Here is a 13,399-nt window from a genome sequence, read left to right as displayed (position 1 = left end):
AGCGATGGAGGACTGCAATTTTTTTTATATATAGAAATGTAAAGGTGTTCGGCTCCATCAAGCATCAGCCTATACTGCTTCCACGGTGCGCCGTAAGCAATTTAGTTTTCCTCACCAGGACCGATTGGTTGCTGTTTACCAAATGGACGACCATCATCCTCCGGCCCTTTGCAAGCACGTCCAGGTAAGATCTATGGAGACCGGTTTTTGTCATGGGCTGTCTAACCGCACTCCACTCCCAGAAGTAGCTAAGAGTCGGGCCACCGTCGCTTCTGCTAGGAAAGATTTGGAACAGAATTCTATGGTCGCCTGACGCGTACGAAACTTTTTTTTTTTTTTTTTTTTTTTTTTTTTTATTCGTGGGTTGGTGTTGTTCATTAGGTTGAATAAAACTGATACTACTCCACAAGGTGGTGTGGAACCGCACCCAAGCAAGGGCATAAACCCATTTTCATACGAGTGGTAAAGAGGAATCAGTAATCAAATCTTTGTCATAAAACCTTGTACCGGGCAGTCGATGAAAGACATGTTATATTTACCATGAAAACAAAGGCATTCTTGTTAATATGATATAAAAAAATGTAAACTTAACTGAAAAGGGTAATAGATGTGATAGAAAGAAAATCGCAACTCGACATTACAGACATACATAAGGAAAACTAAATCATATTCGTACTTTCTACTTTGCGGTAGCGCAGAATTTCAGATGTCTAGACCGATACGGTAGCCTTTGCCATAAAACTGAGTAGTACTCGTGACCGCTTATGATAGAAAACTACGCGGCATCCAGAGTTTGCAGCCGAATAGAAAAACCACGAAAAGATGGGGAAAAAAAACTATTCAGATATCGTAACTTTCTTAAGTTGTGGTGTCACCATTCATTAGTGCCTGAAGGCATTCTACAGACCAAGGTACTTCCTTCCTTAGGTTTTCAGTTGGCCCCTTTTTTTTAAATACTTTACTTAGCACTTAAATCCTCATTAGAACTGGATTTGTGCCTTTAACGTCGATGTCTTGCAATTACGAAGGACAGAAAATATGATGGTTGATTTCCCTTAGCACCAGACTAATAAGGTTTTTCAGAATTCGGTGCTAGTTGGTACTTCTCGAGGCAGGTGCGTTGACCCTACGCTCCAGCCCTCCGGTGGTGAGGCGGACAACATTTTCTCTCTCTCTCTCTCTCTCTCTCTCTCTCTCTCTCTCTCTCTCTCTCCAATTGTAGGTTACAACCTCGATACACATTACGTCGATACATTGCTAGAGTAAACATTTTTTTCCTCTCTCTCAAGAAAATGTATATTGGAAGTACAACCCAAATCCGACTTACTCAATTTATCAAAGCGTGGAAAAAGACGGGAAAAAGAATGGTGAGGACGCACCTAAACAGAACCTTGAAATATGAGAGGTTTTAACAATGAGGGAAAAGCTCCATTCCTTTTGACATTTTTAGGGCTTTTGACCGGGTCGACCATAATGATTGGTCTCTGCCCGAAGGTCCATACCAGACCTTCTACTACTCCCTTTCACACCTTACCGCACTGGCACAAGGCCAGGCTCAGCCACCACCAGTTTTGGGAGAAGTAGATGCAATAAATCTATCACCAACTGCTTTTTTTTTTCATAGGCCTATACTGGCGTTATAGAAGTGTACGGCAAATGCTTTCCGTTCCTTTCTTTTATAAGTAAACCAACCACCACGGGTTTTGGAAGATACCTATTTCCAATTAATTTATTACCAACTATTTTTTTTTTTCATAGGCTTACTGGCGTTACAAAAGTGTGTTACAAACGGTTTCTAGTCCTTCTTTCTATAAGTAACGTGAGTCGTGACTAGTTGAACATATTTTGGCTAAAATATCTGAGATAGGATCAGAAAACTACCGGATCCCCTCTGCGGAAGCTGCTCAGAATGGAGTATAGGCCTACTATTGGGTGCTCAGAATGGAGCATAGGCCTACTACTGGGTGCTCAGAATGGAGCATAGGCCTGTTTAATGTTTATGCACGGAGCTGTGGCTGTGATTATGACTCCTTAAACCGCTTAATCATAGTTCATATCCAGATCGCAGGATAAAATGGTTCCTGAGCGAATGGCCGTAAGCCCGAGGAATTTCAAACGATTAAATCAGGAATGTTAAAGGAGTGGTTGAAACATTCCGGCGGAAGGGGACAAACGCATGTGTGTCACAAGTACTATAAGAGTCAACGAAAGGGTAACGCCTCCGGGAAGAACACAAGCCACTCTCTCTCTCTCTCTCTCTCTCTCTCAAACGAGCGCGCACTTTTGTAATCATAAATAATCATACAGACTAAGCCATGTATATATGGTTTTAATAGTTGTTTTATCTCTCTCTCTCTCTCTCTCGCTCTCTCCTCTCCTCTCTCTCTCTCTCTCTCAAACGCCGCGCGCATTTTTTGTGAAATCATAAATAATCATACAGACTAACCGCCATGTACTATCATATGGTTTTTTATAGTTGTTTTATCTCTCTCTCTCTCTCTCTCTCTCTCTCTCTCATTTGGTAGCTTCTGAGTATGGGTTAAAAGCAGTCTTTGTATCGAGCCGTCTCTCTTTCTCTCTCTCATATATATATATATATATATATATATATATATATATATATATATATATATATATTATATGTGTGTGTGTGTGTGTGTGATATAGACAAATATATAGATATGTATGAGAGAGAGAGAGTCGTGAATACGGCTGGCATCGGCCCGGCGTTATAGAAAAAAAAATAGATAAATAAAAGCCAGACATGACGATAACTAGTATCCGGTCGCTAAGATGAAGGGTACGGAATTGCTTAAGATTTCTTGACATGATTGATTCATATAATAATAATAATAATAATAATAATAATAATAATAATAATAATAATAATAATAATAATAATAATAATAATAATAATCCTCAGTTGTGAAGATACACCAGTTCTTAGTATTGTACATTTTACAAACATGTCTCTCCCAACATATTTTTAACTCAGCTGAGATCCACAACGGTTAAGAAAAACTTTTTTAAAAATAAAGAAAAGCAAAGGCCTACGTGAGCAGTTTTGCTAAAAAAAATTTTGAGAAACAAAATCATAGGTCTAAGTACAAGGACAAAAACGCTCTAAAACTGAGACGATAAAAAAGAAAGAAAAAAAAAAGCCATGTGAAGAATCCTTCTGATCAAACAAGAAACTAGACCATAAAATTGCCAAGGGTATAAAGGAAGACATCCCATAATTTAAGTAAATTTTCGTAAATACTAGAATTGTGGACCAATCAGAAGATTTATGTCATTCCTTCCTGGCTTTCAATGACAAACCTGAACAATGGGTGACAAATTCAAGGTTGTGTCATAGTCTCACTCACGAAGAAAACAAATTAAAAAAAAAAAAAACATTGACAACATAATCCACAGCCCGGTAGAGACACGCCAAGAAAATGAATACATCTTAAACTAATGAACAAAATATAACGTTTCATGATTGTAGTGAGAGTATTCCAATCACTATTCAAAAATGTCATCGTATGTTAGATAACCGAGTAGTCGAATATTCATAAGTAATAAAACAAAACAACCCGCAAGTATAAAAATATAAACAAAGTAACTAGTTGAGAAACCATCATTATCACAACCCGATTCTTCTTCTTCTTCTCTCTCTCTCTCTCTCTCTCTCTCTCTCTCTCTCTCTCTCTCTCTCTCTCTAACAAGGCCTGGCCATTACACAAGCTTCGGTGAAAAAGTTCTCGGAAATATTAACAGTTAGGACGGTGGTGAAACCATTTCTCAATCGGAAATGGCATTATCTTTATCCGGAGGCTATAGCAACTATCAAAGGAGTTTGTGGTACGTGAACTATTGCAAAACGACGTATCCATACCGTCGGAATTTGCGGTAATTTCGTTTACTGCTTGATGGCTGAAATAAACAGTAATAAACTAATATAAGCTATATTTGTGGAAGTAGCTACAATTTTTTGTAAGTTTGGATGGTGTAAAAAAAAATGCGTATCTAAATTATTTTTTATTTGGCGAATACTGTTTTCTACTAAGTATAGGCCTACGCATGTTTCTTTTCGACAATTGAACATCTTATGGTAAATTTTGCTCCACTGAACATTTTACGATAAATGGCAACTACTCGACTTGAAAAAAAATCTATAGCCTAACATGAAAACTAACTTTAAACAGGCCGGTCACATTACACTATCGTGGAAAGCAAATCTTGTCAGGAGTTCGGTATATTGAGATTTATATATATCATATATACTATATATATATATATATATATATATATATATATATATATATATTAACAGCTCCGCAAAGAGGTTACTACAATACAGACAATTGGTTCACTAGTACTAAGATCGCAAATACCCATCCTGTGGTACGGTTTGTTAGGTAGGCCTACGCTTAAGTATCATACTGTTTACATGACCTACTGCTAACATCCAAATACTGTTAAGTTTTGATTGTGTGAACATAGTGTTTGTAAAAGAAAAAAAATCCAGCATCAAAATAAGAGAGTACATCCAGTTTTAAACACCGAAGATGAGCAGGTTAGCTTGTTAGACCGATGGTCATCAACAATCACGCTGTTCATTTTGATTACTTAAGCAACCACAAAAATATCCTTCTAGAATTAATTGTACCCAAGCGGCAGTTGAAAGACAATACCCAGAACTGCTGTTAATAAAATTGTATAAATGTATTATAAGCAGAAATTTGACTCGCAAATGATTGAACCTATGACGGCTACCTTAGAGAGATAATATCAATCGTTTGATCAGCCAATTAGACTCGCGATTATGGCCATACCAACGAGAATATCCGGCCGAAATGGACGCATTCCAACGACCACGCGAAATTCGCCGTTTTCAGACTATAGCCAATGACATGGGAAACGTGTTGAAGGACCGCAACAACTTTCTACTGCATCCCGAGGCAACATACACCGAACCTCTGCCTGGTAAAGAGCGGTACCAGTTCAAACCAGTTACAGCAGCTGGCCACGAGGTCCCCAAATCCTCGAAGAGGGTTAGTAAGCAGTGTACAGATAAAGGTAAAAAGCAAAGTTTATCCAATTGCTATCTCATGTAATAAGAACGAGCACGCTTGCTCTCTCTCCTCTGCGTTACACAAGATACATTTTCTATTACCATTTTCTTTCACTATACCTATAGTTCCACGAACTGTAGTCGGCAGACTTCCAGGAATCCTGAGCGAAAGAATAATAATGGCTTCGCGTCCGTGGGTTGAGGATTATAACCTCGCCGAGGGCCCTATCCTGACAATCATGCCTCAGCATCAATGAATGAATGTGAAATTTATGCCGAAAAGCCAAGCACTGGGGCAATTTCAGCCACTGACCGATTAGGATAGTGAAGAAGAGAGCTAGAGAGATAGATTAGACAGCAAGCTAAACGTGAACCAGAAAGTAAATGAGGTGAAGTAAAAGGAACTAAAGGTTAAGACGAGGAGAAAACCCCTCACCGTTGCACTGAGAAGTAAAAGTTAGAAGATGGGGAAAAAAAAAAAATGGAAGAAAGGAAGCAGGAACGGAGAGAAAGTGATAAGACTAAGATGTAGGCGCAGAGTTGCAAACTCGCTTCAGTTCTTGTAACATCTTACTTATGTAAATGATATGTAATATTTTTCTAATAAAAAAAGTTATACATACACTGCACCACATGAAGCGTACGGATGGCTCCATCAGTGTGTGTGTAATACTATGCATTAAACTTACGGCAACACTAGGCCTACAGCCCATACTGACATAAAACCCGATTTAATCTAAACAACCCAACTACCGTAATTTACAAAGATATCACCCACGTTTACTGTTGCAACTTCCGGTAAAATGCTTCGAACACATGTGCATTGCCATCCGTTCCTGGGAATTAAGAGATCGCATTTTCTCATAAGTGAGAGCGATTCGGATAATTCTTCCGAGAGCGCTTGTTGTGTGTGGGAGTGGTTGCAGAAGAACGCTTATTTATTTATTTATTTAAATTTTATTTATTGATTTGGCATATGCAGAGTATCCTGGTATCTTTTGGGAGTTATTTATTATTCTAGGACATCTTAAAACTACACGTGTATAAAATTTGAATGCATATAATATATGAACGTCCATATGTGACATAAATATTGCGTACTTAATGTATTTCTACGAGATGCCAGAAACCACTAGCCACTGCAATACGTCACCGGAACTATCCGAATTGCCTACGACTGAGAGATTATACGAGATTTAATTCCTCGAAATTTATCGCTATGCATCATAATGCCGAAAAGTATTCAACCGGAAGTTGCACCGCTGAACACACTGACCATTAGTGATATTTCTCCGAAAAAAAAAAAAACATTTTGCACCGTTCATAATCCAGTTATGAAAAGCAGTGTTTTTGTAACGGGCTGATCTTCGAATCGATGGTACTTTGATAGGCTGATAATTCAAAGGAAATACTATACTTTCCTTTCGCCTTTGAACGGATGTATTGCGAATCAGACAATCAGTTACTTGTTGGCGGTTTATCCATGTTCCGCACTACTTCAATAGCGCTCTCAGGACCTCCATTTATCAAATTAACAGCTTATTCATCAGATGTATTTCATCACAATGCAAATTCCATATTCACTGTTTGATCTTCCATATCATACCATTGATTAAATCCTACAGTTGCTCCCAGAAGGATTTGCAAGTTAGAAGAGAGGAACCTGGTTACAGAGAGAGAGAGAGAGAGAGAGAGAGAGTATGGCTAAAAGTGGATACAGCTAGGAGCCGAAGAGAGTTGCAACCACTACTTACAAATGCCCACAGTGCACCGCATGAAGTGTACTGATGACACTTATAACCCCCTAGTCTGTGTGTGTGTGTGTCTGAACCACGACAATGATACAAAACTTACGGGCTACATTAGGCCAATATAGCCCCTACTGGCATGAACCTGGTTTAATCGTAGTAAACCAACTATACCGAGATTTACAAATATATATCGAGGAAGAAGAAGAAGAGGGAGACCAAGAAAGAGATGGAAGGACTGCGTGAGAGGAGACTTACACGAAAAGGGAATTGATGAGGCAGAAGCGCAGGATAGAAATAGATGGAAACGGCTCATCCGAAACGGCGACCCCATATAAAAATGGGAGCAAGCTGGGAAGAAGATCACCAACACTCGCCGCTGCAACTTCAGGGCGTATATGCCTTCAAGCATATTGTGCATAGCGATTAGTTCCCGGGATTTAAAAGCTAGCATTATTCTTATAAGAGAGAGGTTCGGGCATTTCTTCTGAGTGACTGGTGTGTAGGAGTGGGTTGCAAAAGAACGCTTTACTTTTTTTTTTTTTTAAATAAAAATATGCAGCTTTTCCTGGCATCTTTTTGGGAGTTACCTATCATTGCACGGCAAATTAAAGCCATACAACTGTACAGTACTCGTTAATAATATCTGAATGTACATATATAATATTTAAACGTATGTGACATCAGTATATGACTTAAATGCAATTCTCGACGGCAAAATCTCTTCTAGATGCCAGAAAGCACCAGCCTTTGTAATACGTCACCATGTTTACCCGAACTGCTTACGATTGAGACCGAGTTTTTTTTTTTTTTTTAATTCTTCGAAATCGCCCGGAAGTTGCAACACCGAAAACACAGAGCACAATTCATGATCCAGTTGAGAAAAACAGTCACTTCATAACTGGCAGATCTGAGAGTCCGAATCGAAAGTATTTCTGTGGTTTGAAGTTTGAACTCAACTTATTTACCTTCCACTTGGCTATGCCATTGAGATATTGGATAAGCACCCTGATATATAATAGTTGTCTGTCCCTCAGAATTCAACTCTCTCTCTCTCTCTCTCTCTCTCTCTCTCTCTCTCTCTCTCTCTCTCTGACCTAATCAATGCATTTTCACAGTTAGAAATAATTTTAAATTTTCCTGATGCATTTAATTCTGCCTCCAACCACTGACCTCTATCGAACGGAAAGTGTGTTATATCCTGTTAACTAAATGATCTCTCTCTCTCTCTTCACAAAGTTAAAAGCAAGGTCTACGGAATATTTTTAGACTTAGGATAAAAGGATGGTATCAACATATTGCGTGTTGTCAAGGTTAGACAATTCCGACCCATCCTCCACACAATCTCGTAAAGCAGGCACGCCTCAAAAGTCTGTTTAACCATTAATATTCTTCTTCACTTGGCGCAGTTAATAATAAAAAAAAAAAAGTCGTTAAGAGTCTTCGCTGAACACGCTATTGATCATGGATATCTGCGAGAGCTTAACTACAATACGTAGTACCTCAAAATTCGTATTAATAGCCGTGGATGAATACAAATAGACCGTGCAGGTAGTTTGCATTTCCAGCACATGCGCAGAGCCGCAGACGCGAGCTAAATTTTAGCACAGAGGCATCTTACAAGGTTAGGTATTAGTATGTTCGCGTGCGAGTGTTAGTTTCTCCTTAAAACTAGGCTTAATTCCGGCCTTCAGAGAGGCATTTAAAGCGATGATTAGTTTACTTAATATCTGAAGCAGTTTCTCAATCCTTTTACGGACATCCTGAGTTACTGAATCTTGCTTAGTACTACAAGGTGTCCATACAGTCCCAGTACCATTACAAGTATTTATTGCTCAGAATGGTACTGGGACTTTATGGACACTTTATTGTAATTTAGAACGCCTACTCCAGTTATAAAACAAAGCCTATCATAATTTCGATAGAAATTTGACTTTTAAAATACTCACAAATATTCATATGATAACCAGGAATCCATGTACACATCCAGCATCTAAATTTAAGGCTTTTCTATGGGATCCCTGCGACTGGCCTAAGTCTACCAACTGGTAAATGTTTTTCTACGTAGTACTAATAGTCAGAGCGTGACGCAGGTCGCCTCTTTGGGATCTTTTCTCGATATCCGGGTGATTTCAAGTCTTCGACAGTCGAAAAAAAAACCCTAAGTAAATGTTACACATGTAAGGAAGAACAGGACAGTTACCATCAGTTTCCCACAAGCTGCCGAACTGCCAGTAGGTGCAGATACTAATATTTGGATCGTGGTAAGTAAATTTCCTTCCGCTTGTATTGCGTTGTAACTCGTGTCTGGTTGTACAGGAGTACCTACTTTTCTTTTTATCCTTCGTTCATTCAAGTATCCTGTTCCCAGTGAATATAACAAACACTAAGTAGCAATTCAAGTATGAATATGGCCCACGCTGAGAGAAACCCCTATCTAGAACCCTCTAATCTAGAGGGTTGTAGAGGCTCTAGAACACATCAGATACGCAATAAAGCGAGAGAAACGCTGTGTAATTAAGTCTACTTGTCTGTCGTTACAAGTCTATGGTCATAAATGACATTTCTTGCTCACTGGCATTAAAGAGTTGGAAACGAAAATGACAGTGAAAAACTCTTCTTAAATTAATTCATAATCGTCTGGAAAAAAAATGCACAGTCGTTAAAGGAAGCGAACTATGAAATGGTTTTCATACCTTGTTTTCGCATTTTATATGAGAAACATTAACACACACACACACAAGCACAAGGCTTAGACTAATGTCGTGGTGTCTATTGCTTCCTTCGGATTTAGTTCCAACTCTCTCTCTCTCTCTCTCTTCTAGTTCTGTCTTTATTCTTCCTAGTTCTTCCTAGCGTGTGCTAGATAAAAACATTGGATCACTCTTCCATCTGTTTTTTTTTTTTTTTTTTTTTTTTTTTGCAGTGAGACTAATGTTTACCCACACTCCCCGAAAAGGGCCTATCCCCGTCCCTTGCCCGTAAGGCCTCTGTTCAGTCTCCCCTGTCTGCTTGTAGTACCCAATGTCCGAGACAGGTTGGTGTGCTTGTCCCGGTTACCTGTGCTTGCAATGGAGATTTCTTGCATGGGAAGTTCTTCCCTGTTCGCCGTCTCCATGCAAAGCGGTTCGTCAACCACCCACCCCTTTCAGATAGTATAGTACTAGGATATTATCTCCCACTCTCAGATAGGATAGTACTAGGGAATTATCTCCCACTCTCAGGTAGGATAGTACTAGGGAATTATCTCCCACTCTCAGATAGGATAGTACTAGGGTTAATATCTCCCACTCTCAGATAGGATAGTACTAAGGAATTATCTCCCACTCTCAGGTAGGATAGTACTAGGGAATTATCTCCCACTCTCAGATAGGATAGTACTAAGGAATTATCTCTCACTCAACGATAAGATAGTACTAGGGAATTATCTCCCACTCTACGATCACGACTTTATATATTCCTTTCAACGTCTTAATTCAATGATTGAAGTAAGTTTTCCTCGCTTAATTTGGTAACTTGGCCAGTTCTATCCCACCCCAGTTGTTTCAACCTTCAGTAAGCCCATCACTTCAAAAGGTCAACACCATCTTCATATGCCTTCATTTTTATAAAGATCTTCGGACGTTATGGTGACGTTGTAAACACATTTACAATCTTATTATTATCTTTATGGTTTACGTAAAACAAATCATCAATAAAGATGTCGTTCGGTGCGACACTGTGCTTAGAAAACAGTGGGGAGCTTTCTAAAGCCTTCTCGCTTTCATTTTCAACCAGTAAAACTGGTTGAATGTGAAAGGTATTATTGGGATTGTCTTATTATTATTATTATTATTATTATTATTATTATTATTATTATTATTATTATTATTACAAAAATGCTGCTGAATAGCATAAATATGTAACAGAACCCCCTTTTTATATAACACCAAAGACAAATCGAGCAGATCATACGGAAATACACTTGAAACAGACCCCAAATCAAATATTATGTACATAATAAAATTAGAAATGGCGCAGATAAGTTAAGGCTTCAAGGCATTAAACAATTTAGAAACAATAACAGCAACAATAAAATAATGTAATAATAATATTAATAATAATAATAAAAGATTAATCTGACACGGAAGAACATTGTCTCTCTCAGCATCCTTCGATAGTCGCATTGAAACTCTCACCAAAAGAAATATTTTCGAAATCAATTTAATCGAAACGCATAACCTTGTATTTATATTATACCGAAAATCTGGTAACTCGATTGCGAAATTTCGTCCTACCCAGAGTAAACAACAGTACGAAAAAAAATAATAATAATATATATGCCAAACTACCTTACCTTGGATATATAGTACTAACTGGACAATTTGGTAAACGTTGTGGTGGAATCCAGTTTAAGTTGGCTCCCGCATAATATTTTGAAACAGGGTCTAGAGTTCACTTTCCAAAGAGCCATTCTTAGCGTAAGAGAACAACGCAGATTTACAAACACCCTTTCACTGACCATGGTTTTACAGTACTGTCCTCGTACTTCAAGTTCGAACGGACTTGACCTGCAATTCACGAATTTTTGTTAGTGAAGAGGATGTAACCAGATTCGAACAACCATCGGTCTAGTTGACGATTAGCAATTGTGGTGTTACACGTTGATGTGCGGTTTCATTTCACCGATCGTAATTGTTGCATTGTACTTCTTTTCCATATGGTAAGTTTACTATTTAAGTCCTCTCACATTACATTTATATATATACAGTTCCTCTTTACACCTTAAACGATATAATTGTGAGTTCCAAGTAAGTGTTGTATTATATCGGTCTATATCGGTCTAGTTTTGTTCAACAACACGAGAACAATTTCCTTTATTGGATTGTCTATGATGTTCACGATCCCTTGTTTGTGTTTTGAACCTGTCATTAATCTTTGGCAATAGTATAAATCACCAAAATGATTTATGAGTGGTCGTACACAGACAGAACACATGTAGGTACCGATTAGCAAATGGTGTGAGGAATGAGAGAAGCAGAAAAAACAACCACATACACACACACACACACACACAAGACCTCACTCATCAAGATTTCTCCTTTTCTTTTCTTTTCTTTTTTTTGGCTGCCACGCCATTATTTAGTATGAGTAGGACACAGTGCTTGGCATTTCTGAGCAATTGTTATTACCTGGTGTTTCATTCGACACCCGTCTTTCTTTTTGGAATCGCATTATGTCGCCATAGCAAGTGTGTTTTTCTTAAGGTTTATGGAACACTGCTCATGCCTCCAACCTCTGTCGTCTATGTCTAACAGCCTCTTTAGCGGGTATTTCCGTCTGTACACCTACAGCGCACTGGATTTAGTAGTATAGAGTGTTTGAAGTGATCCTTCAGCCCTTAACTACACTCACTTTTTGGCCTTTTACTTTGCCTCCATTTCCGCTTCCTTTCTTCACTTTTGTGGTCTGAAACCTCTTTATCTCGCTGTCCAACCACTCCCTCCCGAGCTCTGAGTGGCTGAAAGTGCCCCAGACCTTGGCTTGACAACCTAAATTTCACAAAAACAATTTATCTTCCATTCGGCTCTATAATACCAGAAAGGGAGGACTCTTGCTTCCAGAGCACCAGCCTGGGAAAATTATTCTTGTACCACTCGCTTGTCTGAGCACCATCTATATTCAGTCTCGCTCCCAAGCACTCAAAAAAAAAAAAAAAATGTTTTATTCCTCCCATGGCGAAGCTGTGGAACGGATTCGTATGAGTGCGATGAATATCGATGCTCACTGGTTTAAGAAAGCCGGTAATGTTACTTTTGAGCGACTAGGCCTAGAGCGCGTAGAACCATAACTGAACCGTTTTACTATTCTGGACAACTAGGCCTATCTCTGCGATGCGTCCATTCATTCGTTGCAGGTATCCCGTTCTTGAAAACTTGGGTCTTGAATATTTAGTATAGTAATAATTATAATAACTTCTGAACTAAGAATAAAGAAGCGTAAGCCCAGTTATGTTAATTAACATTTTTCTGCCTGCCGAGGATCAATTGTATTCGCTTTGTCTATAGTCTTGACCAGAACACGTGACGCCGAAGTCCTTGAGTTTGCGGTATGTGAAGCTTATATTTGGATTGTGTTGATTATGATACTCTTATTGGTAATTATGGTACGCCGTCCTTGCATATATCATTTCGATGTACGTCCTACACTTCTAGGTATAATGATTTATCAACTGCCCTTAACGAGAGCGTATGTTTATATAAAATTATTTTTTTTTTAGCTATATTTGTCTAAATTCTTTTCCATTGCATTTATTTTTCGTTTATTACAACAACAATCTACAGTGGATCGTGACGAAGTCATTTTTAACAGTCTTGGAATATAATAATAATAATAATAATAATAATAATAATAATAATAATAATAATAAGCTTTTCATGTGTACAGAATAGGTATAGTATAGACGTCATGCACCAACACTGGATCACACATACGCAAGACGCCGCAGTGCGCATGCATATTTGCGCATCTTTCATTTTCGTCCTCTTCTTTCTTTCTTTCTCATTTTAAACAGGCCAGGTAATTCAGCCACCATAAATCAGACCGGGAAAGA

At 38.4% G+C, this 13,399-nt stretch overlaps 1 protein-coding gene across 1 annotated transcript in view; it reads right to left on the bottom strand.

Moving 5' to 3' along the window:
- Positions 1-11,281, bottom strand: part of LOC135195510 (probable transcriptional regulatory protein NAMH_0626) — a 94,505-nt gene extending 83,224 nt beyond the window's left edge. Inside the window, exon 1 of the mRNA XM_064221740.1 lies at positions 11,144-11,281. The gene's annotated coding sequence lies outside the window, so the exon portion shown is untranslated. The remainder of the gene's footprint in view (positions 1-11,143) is intronic.
- Positions 11,282-13,399: the final 2,118 nt, after the last annotated feature.

This window comes from Macrobrachium nipponense, chromosome 16 (assembly GCF_015104395.2).
Source record: "Macrobrachium nipponense isolate FS-2020 chromosome 16, ASM1510439v2, whole genome shotgun sequence".
NCBI classification, from domain to species: domain Eukaryota; kingdom Metazoa; phylum Arthropoda; class Malacostraca; order Decapoda; family Palaemonidae; genus Macrobrachium; species Macrobrachium nipponense.
This window is presented reverse-complemented; position numbering and strand designations above follow the sequence as displayed.